Source organism: Haliaeetus albicilla, chromosome 22, assembly GCF_947461875.1.
Source record: "Haliaeetus albicilla chromosome 22, bHalAlb1.1, whole genome shotgun sequence".
Classification (NCBI taxonomy): Eukaryota; Metazoa; Chordata; class Aves; order Accipitriformes; family Accipitridae; genus Haliaeetus; species Haliaeetus albicilla.
In genome coordinates, this window is record NC_091504.1 from 16,210,875 (window position 1) to 16,229,151 (window position 18,277).

The following is an 18,277-nucleotide window of genomic DNA, read 5'->3' on the forward strand; positions in this document are numbered from 1 at the left end:
GCCGCGGCTGCAACGCCAGAAAACGCGTCGGTGGGACCCTCTCCTCTCCCCAGTGCCCCTTCGGCTCTGCCTGCCTCCGCAGCGGGCATTTCGGTATCCCCGAACTTCGCTGGAGAGCCGTCTGCCCGATGCCTTCCTAAGGGTTTGTTTTACTGCTACTTTATCTTTTCCACCTGAAAACCGCACAGGGCGCTATTCTTTATTGCACCGCTCTGTCAGGCCCAGTAGGTGACAGGCAATGAAATCTAATGCAATCGTTTCTTTTAACCGCTAAAAATTCAAGGATACTGGAACTGTGTACCCTCTTGCCCTACCTCGTACCATTTTCTTCTGCAGACTCCCCAGTTTTCATTTAAACGACTCAGGCCTGGAACCGCAAGGGATTGCAAAGCTGGCCCTATTGCCAGTTGCGTTTCTGGATTTTTTAATGGGCGCGTGAAAAAGCAAATTAATAGTGTTCGTGGTCAATTGACACAAACCTCGGAAATGCGTGCCGGTGTGTACAACCGGTATGTAGTATTCTTCAGCTCAGGAGAAGCTTCCTTTGATTTTCATTTAATTCCTTTAGCAGTAGGCTTATGTTAAGTAAGTGTTGCCTCTTAAACTATGCATGCATATTTTTGTCTGTTTCTGTTTACATCTTGAGAAAGCAAGAGCTTGAGGCTCAGAGATGATTTACCCTCATAAATGACTGTGGGTGTTTCGGCCACAGAAAGGCTGCCGAGAACTGTGCCCTGAGCACACAAGTGTTCTGTCACTAACATTTGGGACAACTTTTCTGAAAGGTAGTATGCACCCATCCGGTGTGTGCAGATCCTGCTGTGCTTTCTAGATGTGAAAATTAAAATTCTTGCTTACTGAGTTCAATTTTTGTCTCTACATGTAATCTTATCTTGGTACTTATGTGTTCATAAATGTAACTATTCAGGCTCCACTATTTTTCCTCCAGCACTCTGACCTCTGCCTCTTTTCCTATCTGTCTAGTCTTTTATTCTTTTGTCTTTCATTCTTCAGCTTTTTTCTCTCTTGGTCTCTCCAGTGAGGGATATCAAAGGTTGGGCGGTGCTGGTACCCAGGCAGGTGGGGGGCTTGGAGCAGGCAGGCAGCACCTGGGGCTCCAGCCCTGCTCCCCAGCTCGCTGGGCTTTCTAGGAAATAATCCTCTTCTGTGAGCTCTGGGGCAGCATCAGAACAAGTGCTGTTAGTGGTCGTCCTACAAACGTCCTGGCACGGCATCCGGTTTGCACCCGGTGCGTTGGAACAAATGCCGAGTTCGGGGCCGAGCGCTAATTGTTTCTGTGCTGGCGACACGCGGATGCAGATATGATCATTTTGATGCTGGCAGTTATGAATCATGCCTTTGTGCATACAGATTTGATCGAAGACCTAAAGATGGAGCACTGGGGTTCCGAATAGAAAACATTTTTTAAAACACATGCTGAGTGTACCTATTTTCCCCTCATTATCTAAATGACTAGTGTGGATCACACTGGGCTGTCCCACAAACCCCAAACAAGGCTCAAGACAAGTGGCAGTGTGCTCGACAGAGTGCTTTGTCGAGGTGATTTAGCAATACTTCTTCAAGATGACTTTATGGTACTTGTGGCTTTGCTTAACCTACGCACTGGGAAGTGGCCGCCATCCTTAAAATTACTTTGTCAGAATACAAACCCCCACACTTAAGCATCCGTCTATTGATTAAAATGTGTGCTTGGTGGAAAAGTGATGGGGAAATCGGATTTGTGCAGATTTCTGCCTTAACAGCCTGGCAGCTAGCTTAAATTGGTAGGTGAAGTTCCCAAGCACTCCCGACATGCAAATGTTGATTTATCTAACCCTACCTATGTTGCCTGTCTCTGAGGCAGGCCCAGTTTTGATTTCAGACTCAGTTCATGAGGAGAATCTCTGTTTAATGGCATTGTGCAATACGGAATTTGTGCGAAAGAAGATCTTTCTCCTGTTGCTTTGTTTCCATATTACAATGCAATTTCTATAATGCCTGAGCAAAGTTATTATCCTTCTCAGTCCAAGTTTCCCATAGTTTGTGTATCTTAAATTGTTTTGCAGCAGTTGGAGAAACTGGCTGGTGTGAATACAGTAGTACCATTATATCCAAATGTCTTTGGGTTAAGCGCATCTGAGAGACCCTCCAAGGATTTTTCAAAGATTTCTCAGTCTTGCATTTTAATCAAAAACGAATATTAATTTTAATGTGTGTTTGATCTGTTAATGGAGTGGTGTGTTCAATATGTCTTTGAGGAGTATTTCCTTGAAAGATGCTAAATGTTTGTCTGTGACATAGTACTTGATCACATTTTTCATTTTGAAGAGTGTTTAACACATGGGCACCCTGCTAACTGCCTTTATAAGAGTCTTTATACTAAATAGTTACGCAAATCAGGTTTTCAACACTTTGCAGAAGATAGTGCTTCTCAAACCTATGTCTGAAAGCTGCCATATGAGGTTATAGTGTTTTTATTTATCTTGTTTTTTCTTTGTCTCTGACCTATGTACAAGACTGAAATGGTGGTATGTATTTTACTTTACTGAGCTGGACATAAGTTAAGTAGCGTGAGGATTTGGTAACTTGTGTCTGTGGGAAAAGAAATGTAATTCTTTGAACCAGGTGTTTAAGAGGTGTTTAGATTTTTATTAAATGCTGTCAGATACATGTAATAAACAATTTCATTTGGAAAATGAAATAACATCATACCATAGTAAAAAATGTTGCCCCTGTACCTGTGCATAATTGAATATGAATTGCCAGCTTGGCAGGAAGAAACAATTTGGACTTGAGCTATTTTGCAACTGAAAACATTTACTGTGCTGGATCCCCTGGCCAGCTACATCTGGAGCTTTCATTACTCATAAGCAGTTTCCTGCAGTTGTTCCATATTTAATTAAACGAGCTTGTAGATATCTTCAAAGTAGTACGAATTGTATCGGTAACGGTGATTTCAGTGGGTACTTGCAACCACGTATGATTTTTGCAGCTTGTCAGCACCCTTCGTAGAAGCTTTATTCGTTCAACAAAACTCAAGCATTGAAAGCATGGAAGAATTCAGGTACCTTCTGAGAATAGGTTGATTTTTATGTAAGGGTCTTTATCTTTGAAGAGCATGCAACAGCTTTTTGAGAAAATACCATAAGCATCCTGCTTAGTCTCAGGCTTTTTTAATGCAGCCTGCTAATGATGGTGGAAGGGACTTGTTGGTGGATGTTGTGTCTGGGGAGCCCAAAAGGAAGAAGGAGGAATGCAAATCCGTGCTTCAGGGCTGCTGGTGATGAGAGGGATGTGACAGTAGAGCATCTGCTGTGGTCTTAGCTCACGCCCAGTGTTGCACTGTGAGGCAGTTGTGTGTCGCAGTGATGTGCTCACGTTACTCAGCTGTGGCCTCTGCCTTGGAATTGGGCATTGAAGGCAATGTCTGTGGGTACGTAATGCTCCTTCATGGCTCGTGGCACCACTGGGTTTTCATTACTGCCTGTTTTACCATAAAGTAAAAATGCCAGAGCATTGTTACTGTGTCAGTTGAGTGAAATATAGCTCTTGCCTGCTGGTGTGGGAGCAGAGCATTTCTTTAGTCTGAAATTTTGTGTATTCATTTTAAAAAAATGTGTGTTTCTTTCAGCATGAAGCTGTCAAAGGAACCAAACAATAGCTCAAAATGTCTAGAACTGTAAAATGAAAAGAAACTGTTGTGTGTTTGGGGACAGTGAAGATTATGTGTTTTAACTCCAAGCAGAAGTTAAGCTAGGGAGGACAGTCCTGAGAATCACTAGTGCCTCTCCTCCTTATTTTCATTTCTGTAGTGGGAGATGTGGTATCTCTTCTTCTGGGAATGTGGAGAGTGAGGCTGGGTCCACTGTTCCTCCATGGATTGGTCAGCTGAATTGGCTCAAGCAGGTTATTTTTTCTTTCCTGTTCCTTCTTGTCCTTGTTCCTTCCTTGTGTGCTGATTTTGGCTGAGGTAGAGTTAACTTTCTTCACAGTAGCTAGTATGGGGCTCTGAAAACAGTGTTGATAACACAGGGATGCTTTAGTTACTGCTGAGCAGGGCTCACACAGAGTCAAGGCCTTTTCTGCTCCTCACCCCACCCCATCCCACCAGAGAGGAGACTGGGGGGGGGGGGGGGCGGGGCACAAGAAGTTGGAGGGGTCACAGCTGGGACAGCTGACCCAAACTGACCCAAGGGATATTCCAGACCATGTGACGTCATGCTCGGCATATAAAGCTGGGGGAAGAAGGAGGAAGGAGGGGATGTTCAGAGTTACGGCGTTTGTCTTCCCAAGTAAGCGTTAGGTGTGATGGAGCCCGGCTTTCCTGGAGATGGCTGAACACCTGCCTGCCGATGGGAAGGAGTGAATGAATTCCTTGTTTTGCTTTGGTTGTGTGTGCAGCTTTTGCTTTGCTTATTAAGCTGTCTTTATCTCAACCTACGAGTTTTCTCACTTTTACTCTTCTGATTCTCTCCCCTATCCCACGGTGGGGAGGGGGGAGCGAGCGGCTGTGCAGTGCTTAGTTACCAGCTGGGGTTAAGCCATGACACCTTATTACCTCCTGGTGATGCATACTGAGCTCCACCAGGTTAAAGATGCAGGAAGCCAAAAGTTATTGTAATGTCTGCCTAAACTCTGTAATATCTGTTGGTTACTGAAACTAGGAAAGGCATCCAGCTGCTCCTCTACTCAGTGGAAACAGTTATAAAAACTATGATCAGTTGTAACTGAAGGCAAAGTAGCAGCAACTCCATAATACTGGAGAAAACTAGGGGAATCGTACAGCAAAGAAAACCTAGGAAAATTTACTCCACTTTCTGTAAAGTCTATCCATCAAATATTTCCCCCTGTCTTTTCCAAACGCTTCCCCAAAGTAAGAACGGTGCAGAATTCACCTTGTGTATCAAGCGAAGCTTGGTGTTTTTTTTCAGGTTTGGAAGAGTATTTGCCCCTGTCATGTTTAGATTCTGCAGGTGGATTCCCAGTACTTTTTTACCAGAAACAAACACACAGCCTGGACCTACCCTCTGCCGAGCATCAGTGTGTTATCCATGTGGGAGGTACTTAATAAGTGAGTTTCTGCACAGTGCACAGGTTTCAGTATAGCACCTGCATTAAAGCATAGCTTTGCACTGGGGTGGTAGCAAGGTGGGCATCGAAGGAGAGAGCTTCTGCCTTGGGTGAAGAACTGAGCTACTGCTGGAAGACTCAGTGTTGTCGTTGGGAGTTCACTCTGCAAAATTGCACTTAAGCATAAAACAATCTGTTAAGCTCCAGAAAACAAAAGAGTTTTCAAGAAAAAAAGAATTATTTCACCCCTAATTTATACTTTTTGCTTAAATCGATGAATGTATAGGTTCCATATATGATGACACAACCAGATGGTACCTATTTAAACATCTTCCCTTCTAAGTAGCTTGTTGATATGGATGTGTAGCCTCACTAATTTCATCTCTGAACACAAGAAATGAGGGGAAGAAGGTTTCCAGAAAAATTTCCAGACCTGAAAGGTGCAAGGGAGCTTAATGTGAACTAATCATTTACGTGTTAAACTTCAATCTGGTGTGAATCAAGCTCTGGAATCTGGGTCCTCACTTGTTTTAGTACACCTGTTGGTCTCAGTGAAACAGCTTAGTTAAGGTACCTTAGGTCATCAATAAAATTAATGGCATCGAGCTATTATGTGGCTAGAAATCATATATTTCTTAGAGAATGGGTCCATAGTACTGACTTGACCGTTAAGTACAGTTTTGCTAGTTAACGAGAGCTTAATCATGCTGCAGTATAGCTTTTATAACAATTGAAAAGGAGAATGGAGACAACTAATCATTTTGTAATGGGAAGGGGGGGAGACAATACATCTGCAGCTAGAAGCTGCATAATGATTTTTACGAAGCCTTAGCACTTAACAAGGCACATGTTAATAAAACAAACAAATCTTTTCAGTAACAGAGAACTAATGTATGCATTATTTAAGAAGAGTATTAGAACCAGATTAGATTGATGGACTCCTACAGCAGTTACCTCGTTAAGCATCTTCTCTGTGGGGATGTGGGAAGGTATTATATGAAATGGATCTATGTTAATTGGTTGTGCCATCGGAAGTCTTTTTCAGGCCACTGGTGTATTTTTTGTTGTGTTGGTTTTTTATTCTTTAATGTATGATGGGATTTTGCAGATGTTCCCTTTGAAACAGAAGCGTTTTCATTTTTTTAGCAAGAGAAGACCAGCTGTTGTACAGGAGACATACAAATCCCATTTATTTCTTGTCAGCTATTGCAAAGTGGGTACTTTTTGGTGTAAAAGGCCCTCATTACCTGCCACATCTCAGCTGTATTGAGAAATATTTTTCAAAATATTTTTTCCCTTCAGCATTGAAAGTCCATGATATGTGATATAGCATCTTATTAGAGCTTGATGAAGGGACAGGAGTACAATGAAAGCATGAAGTGAACTTAATTTGTAGGAACAGTCAAATTATATAACCTCAAGGATTAATTTTAATCAAATACTTCCTGATTTTTCTTTACAGTGTTAAAATTAGCTCTGGCACTTCACTGGAGCTTTTACAGCGACTCTTTAAATGGGCTACAATGTCCTGTATTTTTTTCTTCTAATTTAGGCCGATGGGGTGTCTGATTTGGGCAGATGCAGGAGCATCCCTGCACAGATACTCACAGGGTGCGTGAGTGTTGGCACGTGTAACTGCTTTTATTAGTGCAGTTTATGAGTAGCAGCACTTTCAAGTGTTCCAGTCTGATTTTTAGACTTGGGAGCCTCAGTCCCTCTTAATTTTTTAAGTAATGGTAGGCCTTTGATGCTGTGCCTCAGAGTATGTGTTGAACAGGAGAGTGCTCAGTGGGAGCAGGGAAGGTCGGAGTCTTGGTTGCCTTCTCCCATCAGTAACCTCTTGACATCTGTAGCAAAGCATTTAGAGCCACATAGCTAAAAGTGACATGTAGTTTTGGGGTTTTCAGTTATTGACTATCCAGACTAGTCCTCTTTGGTCTGATAATTGTGTTTTGTTGGTTTTTATTCCTCCAGAGGAGCCGAGGCTTGGCAGGTTCCAACTTTATTTGTCCCGTTCACGTTTGGTGCAGCTGTCCCCTTTTGAGCACTTAAGCCGGGGCTGAATCTCACAAACACTGGGTTGCTAAGTTCAGGCAGTCTAAGGCCTTCTAATGAATAGAGAGAGATGAGTGCCTCCAGAAGGCAATTCAGCTTGCTTGAGGTCTGAATCTCTGCAAAAGCCTGCTCCTCTGCACTGGCGAGGGAGGGGGGCCGAGGCAGTGATGCTCAGATACCTGCTGTGTAGGAATCCATTCCTTCATACACCAGGTCTGTTGTTTTTCTTCCCCAGTCTGCAAAGTGTGCTTAATTAACTTCCCATCTTTATGGAAGTGGTGTTGGTTTGAAGTAATCAGTCCTTGTGAAATAGTTTGAGATCTTCAGCAAAGACTGGGACCAGCTTGTCAGCTGCCATGCATTGGCATAGCTCCATTAAAGTCAGTACAGACCAGCTGAGGATTCTGGACCCATAAATGTAATTATTGTTATAATAATAGCGTCAAACAAGTAATCATTATTTTTACTCTCTCTTTTCATTTCAAAATGAGAAAATTATTTCCTCTTGGATCAGTGAAAGTAATTTACATTACGCACAATAATGGTCTACATGGAAGTATAATTATTATTCATTTGTATGGCACCATCTGGGCACTAGAAGCTTTACAGACAAATGTGAGGAAAGGTCCCTGCCTTGAAGAGCTTACAGGCTGAATAGCAAGTATAGCTGCTAGCACTTAACAAGAGTCACGAGCGTAACTTTTGCAGTATTACATCAGGGACCTTTTCAGCACAGGACTTCCACAAACTCTTCTTCAGTGATTTCCACTCACTGATCAGAATTTTTCTGTGATTGGCACTATCCAGCCTAAGGGTAGGATGAGTCAAAGGATTGATTAGTGTGGATGGATCAAGAAAGAAATCAGCAAGAGGCTAGTATTATAAATTGGCTGCCCAGCTGTTTTCAGGCAGGTAAAAGAGATTTCCAGGCTTCAATTGGAAGGAGAAAATGGTCTCGATACCTTGTGGACCTGCACCTCCTATGGAGTTACTCCCAAGCTTTACATCAGATACAGGACTGAATGCTTTACTGAGTTTGAGTATGAGCTGAAGTGAAAAGACCAGACTTTCTAATTGTGTGGATATAAAAATTGAGCAACATGGAACGTTGCCTAAACTTATATATGGTGTAACCTTGCTGAGTTCATCCTTTTATGTGAAGTACCAAAAGGGTCAGTGCAGGACACTTAAATCATGTGACTTCTTATTTTTAGAGATGATTAGAGGATTCCTCCAAGGGATGAACTATTTATAGCACATCTATAATTGGCTTCATTTTTTTGTGGTAATGAAATCAAACTTCACAATAAATGAATATCAGTTTGGTAAAAAAGGTTAGCTAAAAAAGATTTCACACTAGTGTGTGGTTGACTCTGAGGTCAGATCTTGAATGCTTCCCACATATACTTTGTTTTCAAGCTACTGCTCTATTGCTGTTCTGTTATATTATTAGAGAGTAAGTGGGATGCTTGTTTAAAACAGTTCCACAAAGCTGAACGACTAGTTCTTGGATTTGGTTGAATGAGTCATGGACACTCATTTTTACTTCATACTGCAGCCTTTGCTTGCCCTTTAGATGTGCTTTTTGGTTCAGTTATGTTGGTGGAGTCCTAGTATTTTTCTTGGAGTTGATGCTCTTTGCTGACTTCTTAATGGTGAGTTTTGGATTTCATGCTCTCTGAATTTCTGAGAGGTCTTTCCTTTTGTTCTTAAAACTCAGCCTGTTTGTAGTTAGTTTTGTTCTTTATAATTGCACTCCTTGATTCAGGAGGACACATGGTTCAGTTAAAACATCTTCTTTGAAAGAAAAAGCGATGGAGGTCATGGCTGTATTGATTCAAGTGATGCGAGTTCCCTGAAACTATATCCAGCCTGTTGACCCTTACTTGGGAGATGAACAGACAAACCTGAAAAAGACATTTCCATGGCAAATTTTTGGTTCTTCAGAAACGTACAACTGCATGTCATAGAGGCAGGTAGGGTCCTTGTGTCACGTGTTCTATCTGTAAACTTAGCGGGATGACAACTGGCCATCCTTGATGAAGAGCCCCACAGCTATCAGGGTCATTAGTTATCTTTTTAACGGGGGGACTTTTTCCTCAATGTGGCAGTGTACTTGGAGCTGTAACTAGCTAAATGGCCATCTGCTAATCATGAAAATTTGAATTGGACTTCTGTGTAGAAATGGAATGTTACCAGAGATCTGGATTGGGGTCATCTTGAACAAGCATGTGAAGAAAAAATAATCTGTTATCAAGCTAATAATACCTGGCAGAAAAAAATACTCTCAGGAAAAATAGCAACTTGTTGCCTGTAGAGGTCCACATTTGGGTAGCTGAAGATAAATCTAGGCACCTAATTATATTGACTTAGATGCCTATAGGCTTGCTTATGCACTTAAAACTTTCTATGGATGCCTGACACAGATGTTTAAATATGTAAATATGGATTCAGGTAGCTACCTTAAGGCATTGAAGTTCAGCAATTTGGCCTACAGTATGTAAAACCCAAGCAAACAAGCAGAAGAGGAGTAAATGTAGTAAACAAAGCTGTTAGTGTGTATACACCAGGAGAATAATAATACTTTGCACAGCTACTGTGCCTCAAATTGCTTACGTTTTGGCATTCACTTGAATTGAGTTTAGTCACTCGGTTGCATAAATAGAAACTTGGAGGTGCTGTCTGCTAGCAGCATACATGGAGCAGTACCTCAGGAATGAACTAGCTTTTTGGCAAAGTCTTCAGCACAATATTTTGATAAGTCATTGGTTCTTATTAAAATAATAATTATGGTGATAATTATAACTGTAGTTGGCTCTGACTGAGCTGCTGAGTAGGGGGTGGCGGGAGGAGGATTATGAAATGTTCTCATAAAACCATCTGAATCCTGCTCTTTTAGCTCTGTGCACGCAGATGAGGATGTTCGTGTCTGTATTTCTGGCATGTCATGTGCCAGTACGTGGCAGTGCCCATGTGCTACACGGCTCCCCATAGGAGGGAGCTGGAGATTTCTGCACAGTCTGCCTTACAGGCTGATATCATCCTTGTGTTCGTGTTTCTAACAACAGAGATATGATCAAAATAGGTGGTAGTATTTTACAGCAGTACAGTGATAAAATGGTGTAATAAGCTCAAGGCTGTCTGGCTTTCTCTAGTTAGTATGGTGACGTTTGCTGTGTCTGCGACTTCATAGCAAGCTTATGTCATCTTGTTCCCAAAAGCCCAGGTCAGGCCCTGATAATATTGAAACCAAAGGAAAGTTACCATTAGCAGGTAGCGCTCTAGCTATGATGACACTTCCCTGAGCCTTTCTAATCTAATTCAGTATTAAACATTTCCACTAGCCAGGCTGCCACTGCATGACCTCCTGTGCTAAGTGACTGGAAGTGATTAATGACTATTTATTAGAAAAAGATGGCCTCAAACATGCTCATTTTCCAGACAGCGTAAACAGTGATTTCCCCTCCTCACCCCCAAGCCCCAGTTATAAAATAAGGTATTTTTCAGTTTGGTTTCTTTCAAAGTCGATTTTTTTCTCATCCCTGGATATCTAAAAAAAGCAAACAGCACTGTCCATTGCCTGCCCACCTTGTGTGAAGCTGCAGTGGGCATCTAGAGTGTGAGTTTTGGGATGCTTGCTCCCCCTGCTTAGGGCTTCAGCAAAATGCCACTTGAAATGGGTAGAAAGAGATTTCAGGTTTTAAATTGCAGGACCAGTTTCTGTATGGGGAAGAACAGAAAGTTAGAGGTCAGCTGTAAAGCTCTGTGGGAGCACAACCAGTTTAAAAATTAAATAAATCTAAGTGCATTTATCATGCTTTCAGAGCACAGGAGTTTTCCAGAAGTGAATCTCCTAACAAGTGCTCATTTTGAGAGGTAGTTGATGCAGAGAAAGAGCAAGGTTTATTTGGCATTTTGGGTAGGTTCATGTAGCCTGTGACTTTGGTTCTGCAGTTGCTGTGGGATCCATGGGTTTATGCACAAATTCCACACAGTAGAATTTGACTCAAAGGTATTTTATGTTAAAGTTAGGTTATAGGATTTGTTTGCCTTTATACAGCCAAATACATAAGAAGTGCTTTACTAGAGTTCAGACAAATTTGACAGTTATTTAAGGCAGTTTTGTTTTTTCTCCATTCTGGTACCATCACCAGTCTGTCAGACTGAACAATGATCTCATGCTGTCAGAATGTTACCAATAGGATATTGCATTCTGTAGTTTAAGTCCTTCGGGGGATTTTCACTTTCTATCTAGTTGCACTGATGTAAATTTGCAGTAATTCTCATATCAAGGACCCATGAATGAATGTAATTGCAGAGGAAAATAAGGGTATCACAGGTCAAATGGTTCTTCAAGGACACCCTATTTGGACAACGTGGACATCTCAACAACTGAAGGAGCCTTCTGTTGCTTTTGAAGTGCCACTGGAATTTTGTAAATGAGTGTTCAACACTCAGGTTCTATGCTGTAGATGCTTTCTCTTTGTGAAGTGTATGTCACTTGGAAGGGATAAATGAAGGGACGCCCTTGAATTTCGTACTATCCTGGATTCAACTTCAGGTTGTGTTTCCATTTTAGTTATCAGACTTAGCCAGGCTTTGATCTGAAGTCTGCTACCTAAACAAACCTCTTCAGTGCTTTGAAGCCTTTGGTAGTCAATGAGCAAGGTGCTGTTTGTTTTACTTGTTAGTAAATGTTTGTATTTTGTTGTTAGTTTTAACATGGTCTTGTGTATTAACTTCTTCCTCCTTCTTGAACAGCTCACGCCTGTTTCTGGAGGTTTTCTCAGTGGTTGCAGAGGCTGGTTCAAGGTCTAGTTTGAAGTCGCTGGGAGTTACGGCGGTGACTTCAGTAGCTCAGGTGGGACCGTGTTGGTAGCACAGTTGCTTAGGAGGTGGATTAAGGTAATTGGAGAGGAAAGTATTTCAGGTCTCTATTAGACACTTGGTAAATAGTAACTCCATTATGGAACACTGTTTCTCCTTTGAATAAATTTGTTTATTTTTGTTTTCCTTGCTTGCTGTCAATGGTAAGCTGTTTTCTTCCTAACTTGTAATTGTCTGGTTTGAAAGACTGTTTCCTGTTTGCTTAAAATAAACACTGCTGCAGCATTCACCTGTTTTATGCTTCCTGCAGACAGCAAAATGTATCCTCAAATGTTTAAATCTGTTGTTATGGTTAGGATGGTAGTTTCATAGTGATGTAGAGATGCTACAGGAGTTTGAATAATTTCTTTAGTAGAGAGTTGGTGGTTTGGTGGTTTTGGGGTTTCCCCCCTCCCTGTTTACTAGGGTAAAATGTATTCAGGGCTTGATTTTGCAATTCTTATGTGAAAAGAGGCATGCATGCATACCTGTATTCCGTAGTGGTCAAATATTTGTGAGTCTTGGTGCCAATTAATGTAAACAGGAGTTGCCCATTTGGGTGATTTGCCCAACAGACTGACTGTTGCTTTTTGCAGTATCCAGTTTCAGTGAGCCCAGGACTTGGCAAGTCAACACTTTATCAAGTTTGTGATTTTTTAGTAGCCAGTCACTTTTGAAAATCTTCACGTTTAGTGTTAGCTCAGACTTTGATCATTATTCTGTGTAAGCATGATGTGTCAGAGATTATTGTACAGTACTAATTTTGAGACACCTTTGCTGAATAAATTTCACCTTTTTCAGTGTACTTATATGTTTGCTTTAGGATGAAGACATAGGTGTGAAAGAACTTGAGTAATACAGTACACTGAGAATAACCCGTAGGTCTTCAGAGCCACTGAGTGTCTTCACTAGGAGCTGGAGTGCAGACTTGGATATAAAATGAGGCAACAATAGTCTTATGAATATGACTGTGTAAGGGTTTTTTTATGTAGCTTTTGCATATTCATTTAAGTTGTTAAACTGAAAAGAGCCTTAAAATAAAGGTTATTCTGATGTCCTAAAGTGTTCCATGATATTTAAAAAAAAAAAAAAAAAAAAAAAGGAAGTATTTGATAGTGACACTTCTTTAAGTGGGTTTTATAAATACTGGTTCTGTAAAACCTAAAACTGATATAAATCTGATATGATTATTCCTGTTAAGCAGTAACTTAAAATCAAAATAATATACAACATTCTTTTAACTTTCCATTCCTGTTCTGTGTTCTGAATGGAGATTACCCATGACAGGAGAGATTGATGGGGCTGGACAGGTACAACTTGAGTTCCTGTATGTTTCTGTTGGCAGTGGTGGAATTATTTAACAATCACTGTCCATTTTTAGTGTTTTTAGGAGTGCTGAAACTTGTAATTCAAGATTTTTTAATTTTTTTTTTTTAAAGGCCCTTAGTATTCTGCTGGCCTTGTTGGGTCTCTTTCTAAGTTGTGCAATGTTAATGATTTCATCCTGTGCTGAATTACTGAAGATGCTCATGCAGGAGGACTGGACTCCGAGTTCTGCATTATGCTTGATGCATGGAAATACTATGTTGATGGAAGTTGTGTTAAATCCATCCAGGTTGCATTATGCTTTACCTCTGATACTCTCAGTCAGTTTTAAGAGGTCATACGCTTCAGTAAGTGTTTACTGGTGGACTTCTTTGGGCCAGCTTTGAAAGGAGGGGGTGGGGCTTCTGAATGGGTTTAAAATGCCTGCTTTGTATTCAAGTGGATTACCTGTGTTAGAATTTAATTTAAATGTATTGATCCCTACTTAAGGAGATACCCAAATTACTCATATGTGGTGGTCTGCGTGGGATCAGCCAGTGTTAGGTTAAACCGCAAACATTTATGTGGAAGGACAGTGTTGTGTTCTGATCAGCTTGTACAGTGTGTCAGCTTTAACGCTTGCTTAGTGGTGTTTTTAATGGTTGGACTTGATCTTAAGGGTCTTTTCCAACATAAATGATTTTATGATTCTATGAGTCTAACTTTGATGAAAAGTAAAACAAAACCTCAGATCTAGAAGAAGGGTGCTGTGTCTGTCTGTGTGGCAGCAACTGGATGTAGATTCAACTCCCAGCTTTGCAGGGTGCTGCTTGTATGGCCTTCTTGTGGAGGAGGAAAATACAGGGCTGGCTGTCTCTGCTCCCCGTTAGTCAAGCAGAAGGACTAAGTCACTGGATAGTGGAACTGGTTTGTGTGAACTGGCAGACTACAAACATGCATATTAAAGCTGCACTGAGAGACAATATTTGCCAAACATCCTTATCTGATATGTTTTTGGGAAGGCAACTATCCTTGATAGACCAGTCAACCAAAGGAGTTTGAGGGTTTAAGGGGTGTTCATAACCTGACAAGTGACTTACTGGGGAATACAAAAGGGAAGGTGTATTTGATGAAAAGCATAAAATATTTTTTTTGCCACAATATCTGTTGGCTGTGACTAAGGAGACTGCATAGATAAAGGTACTTTGCTGTAACAAATTCTTATTCCAATACCAGTGCAAAAAGCAGCTGTTTTATACAGCTTCTGTGTATTAGGTGTGTGCCCACTGTACTCCTGTGCAGGTCTCCCAGAAAGACGACAAGTTCTCTTTGTTTCAGTTTCAGAGTCTTGACTTTGAGCCAAAAATAAAAATGACTGTTGATAAAACAGTTGCCAGCCCTTAACCTACGCAGGTGGGTTGTGCTAGCATCTTTCTTGCCACAAGAGAAGAGACCCTTCTGTTTCAGCTGTCTGATAGACTCTGGTTTGGTGGGAAAGATGGTCCAGGTCTGGACAGTGATGGTAACCACTTGCCAGTTAGATTTCGTTACTAGTGCTACTGGCTGGGGTTGTGCCTGGCTCGCCTTGCAGCAGCTGTTTTTTTCAGAGCAGTTGGTGGGAGGGAACCCATTTTGTCTTCTTTCTGCTACATCTGTAATCAGGATAATTTTTCTGTGAGCTGCACAGATTTGCTGCCTAAAACCTGTGCTCAGCCTGGAGGTAGTTGGTGGAAGGCGACATTTCCTGCATCCCAGTGTTCACTTGCTGTTAGTGGAAGCTTGTGCTGCTTCACTCATGCACATTTTATTTTTAAGGATTCAACACTGATACTTAGGAAGTCCTTTGGTTTGCATATTTCAACATAAATATGAGTATCTTCTGAACATATCTAATGTATTGCAGGCCTAATATTTCTTGCAGGATTACCAATCTCCTTAAGTAGTCTTTTTGTGTGTGTATGAAGGGTAAAAAAAAAAAAAACAAACAACAAACCCAAAAACCTTTGGCCATTCCAGCTGCTGAGTTGTGAGCACTAAGTCCTTGAGAAGAAGCTTTTCTATTATCCCTAATGCTCTAAAGCTAGCTGAATAAACAAAATGAGCACAGATGTTTCCTTGCTGGTGATACAGTTCATAAGACTACACTGCTAAAGGCATTACTCAGCTGCAGCTTAAACTTCTGTGTGCAGAAATCTGTTGACCAAACAGTTGAGTCTTACTCAAGAAGACTTCCTGCAAAGTTGAACAGGCTTGCTGAGTAATACTTTTTGTGTTAGCAGTTTATTAACCACTTAATGAATTACCCAGATGTGTTTAAATTCGCCCAAAAGCTGTTTTTTTTACCACATGGAAATGCTGCGAGGACACTGTGATGTGCTGCTGAGGTTGTGCATGGTTCCTGGGGGAATGGGCTGAAGTGTATGAACAGGCATTTGCCTGCAGTTCCGGGGAGCAGCTCTTTTGCTCATACTCAAGTAAAAACAGAATCAAAGCCCGTGCTGTACAGAAACCCTTTACAGGTGTTTTAATTCTGGCTAAACTCTGGTTATGCCAATTTTAACAATTTTGTAAGAAAATTTCTTCACACAACAAAAGAGAATAACTACACATTGGTTGCTGTCTGTATTTAGCAACAAAACAACCCTCTGCTGCTACACTGATCAGGCTGCCTCCCTGCCTACTCTTTTTCCAATTATTTTCCTTGTTTAGGCAATTTTTTGCGAGATTAAGTTCTCTAGGTTTATAGAACAGAGTTTGATGATGCGGGTGGGAAGGGGAGGCCAGAAACAATGCCCAGTTCTTCAGTGAACCTGAGTGATAACAGTGGATGTGCCCTGGCAGCAGAGGGTGCTTCCAAGATACCCTGATCTTAGCTTTCACAGCTCATCTAAAGATGGGGTCATGGCTTGTATAGTAAAGCAGGTGTATGTTAAGGCTTTAAAGCAAGCCTGAGAAATCTGACCACTTAGCACCCTGCTTGTCACTACAGGATCTGCGATTGCATTTAAAAAAAAAATTATAAAAAAGAAAGACTACTTTCTTGGCACGTGTGTGTGAGGACTTATGTTTTACTAATTATTTCAGACCATGTATTTCAGGGATTTTAGAGGTATCAGTTGCTATTGGAAGGAAGATAACTTTAGTCACCTAGCTCATGAATTGTTAGAAACAACCCATGTGGGATGATACTGTCTCAGAGCTGCTGATTTCTGTTACTACTCTGTTAACTCCTGACTCTTCTTGGTAACCCTGTTGTTGCTGTTGTCCCCAACTCCCTTTTCGTTGAAAACTTACTCCTTTATTCCCACATCAGGCTGAGCTTGCTGTTTCTGGTAGCCCAAGGCAGTGACACATGGAAACATTCAGCTGCATGTTCAATTGCTGCACTGTGGCATGGCTGCTTACCAGGGCCCACATATGTGACTGATTGTATGAGGCTGTCCAGCACTTTGACGGAGTTGTATCAGAAATGCTGGAGGCTTGAACTTCAGCCACCCTTCATCCCACAGAACACATCTGATTCACCTGCAGGACAATTCATCACTGGTGCAAAGAGGAGCTTTCTGTTTGGATTCTCCCTCAATGCACCATGGAAACTTGGTTTCATGTCTGTGTCTGGTCTCTCTCTGCTGGCACCTTTTTTGTTTCTAAAGATCAGCTTTTCCTGCTCTCCCTTTCATTTTTTATTCTTACTGATGTGCATCTCTACTTCTGTTCCTCCCTCCCTTTTCTGAACAAAGAACATTTCTTGTTTCTAAGCATTTGAGTAACATAGTTTTGTTCCCTTTTTGCAGAGATGGACCACCTTTGATCAATAGCAAAAGCAAATGGTTGTAGAAATTCTCGTTGTGCGCTTCTCGCATGCTCTGTAGAGTTTGTAGCTGGTACTTAGCATATTGCCTCTGGAAGCATGTTTCTGGCATGTAGCTTTTATTTGTGCAGCCAGAGACCTTGGCAAATGCTTCACATTTGATATGAACCCACAGTCCTTTTAGATGTTGAATAATATAAATAAGGACTTATCAATAGTGATGGCAAAATAAGTGAAGGTGTGAGTTTAAACCTTGGTAGTTTACGTGATACTAAGTCCCCACGTGGGCACTTTGATTCCACACGTAGGGTGCTGTTCTGTGGGTTTGCTTTGGGATCCACTCCCAAAGCTGGTGAAGTTCACCTGATAGGTGCTTTTACCATGGTTGAAAGCCACTGCATAGGAAGGAAGTGAGGATTAATTACTCTGGGCTATGGACCCAAGTCCCGAGTGTATGACTTGTTCCAAAATACCAATATTTTTTATCATTTATTCTTTATATAAATGAAGCAAAGAACAAGTAAAAGAAGCATTTATCTTCAAGCAAGTGGCTATTTTTAAGCATGTTCTTCAAGAGTAATTTTAAACTAGTATTTACAATAAGATATGTTATCCATGAGAGAAACTGTGGTTTTTACTCTAAATCAGAGTAAAAAAAAAAAAAGTAATTTTTCTATCTCCATCTAATGTGTTGCTGTAGTTTCCTCTTTGGATGACAGCTGGAGGGGTCAGAGGTGATAGGAACCAACACAAACTAGTACTGGGAGACATATCATGGCTTATGTTGCGTTAACGTGGGTTTATTTTGCTAGCTGCATCTGTAATGCAGCCTTTGCTTAATTTGGCTGATTTTTAATGTCTGACTACTCATTTGCATCCCATTTTGCATTGGTGGCATATTTGTGCCATAGCTGACACTTACTTCTGTGCAGAAAGTCAGTGCAAATCCTGTGCCAAACTTATTCAAAGGTCCTCATCAAACCAAGTTAGGGGTAAAAGCAGAGCAAATACTGCAAAGGAATTTGTCATGGCTTTCCACTCCAAGGTGAATTTTTATCCTAAAGTACATTGGAAAGTCTGCTCTGAAGTCACTGTAAGCAGAAGTGGAAATGTGAATAATGGGGGGCACATTTTTCAGTCAGTTAGAAAAATTAGGTTTGATAATAATAG

The 18,277-nt window shown here is 41.1% G+C and overlaps 1 protein-coding gene across 3 annotated transcripts in view; it reads left to right on the forward strand.

Annotated features, from left to right (window-relative positions):
- Positions 1-18,277, forward strand: part of XYLT1 (xylosyltransferase 1) — a 204,390-nt gene that overhangs the window by 751 nt on the left and 185,362 nt on the right. The gene's annotated exons all lie outside the window — the stretch shown is intronic.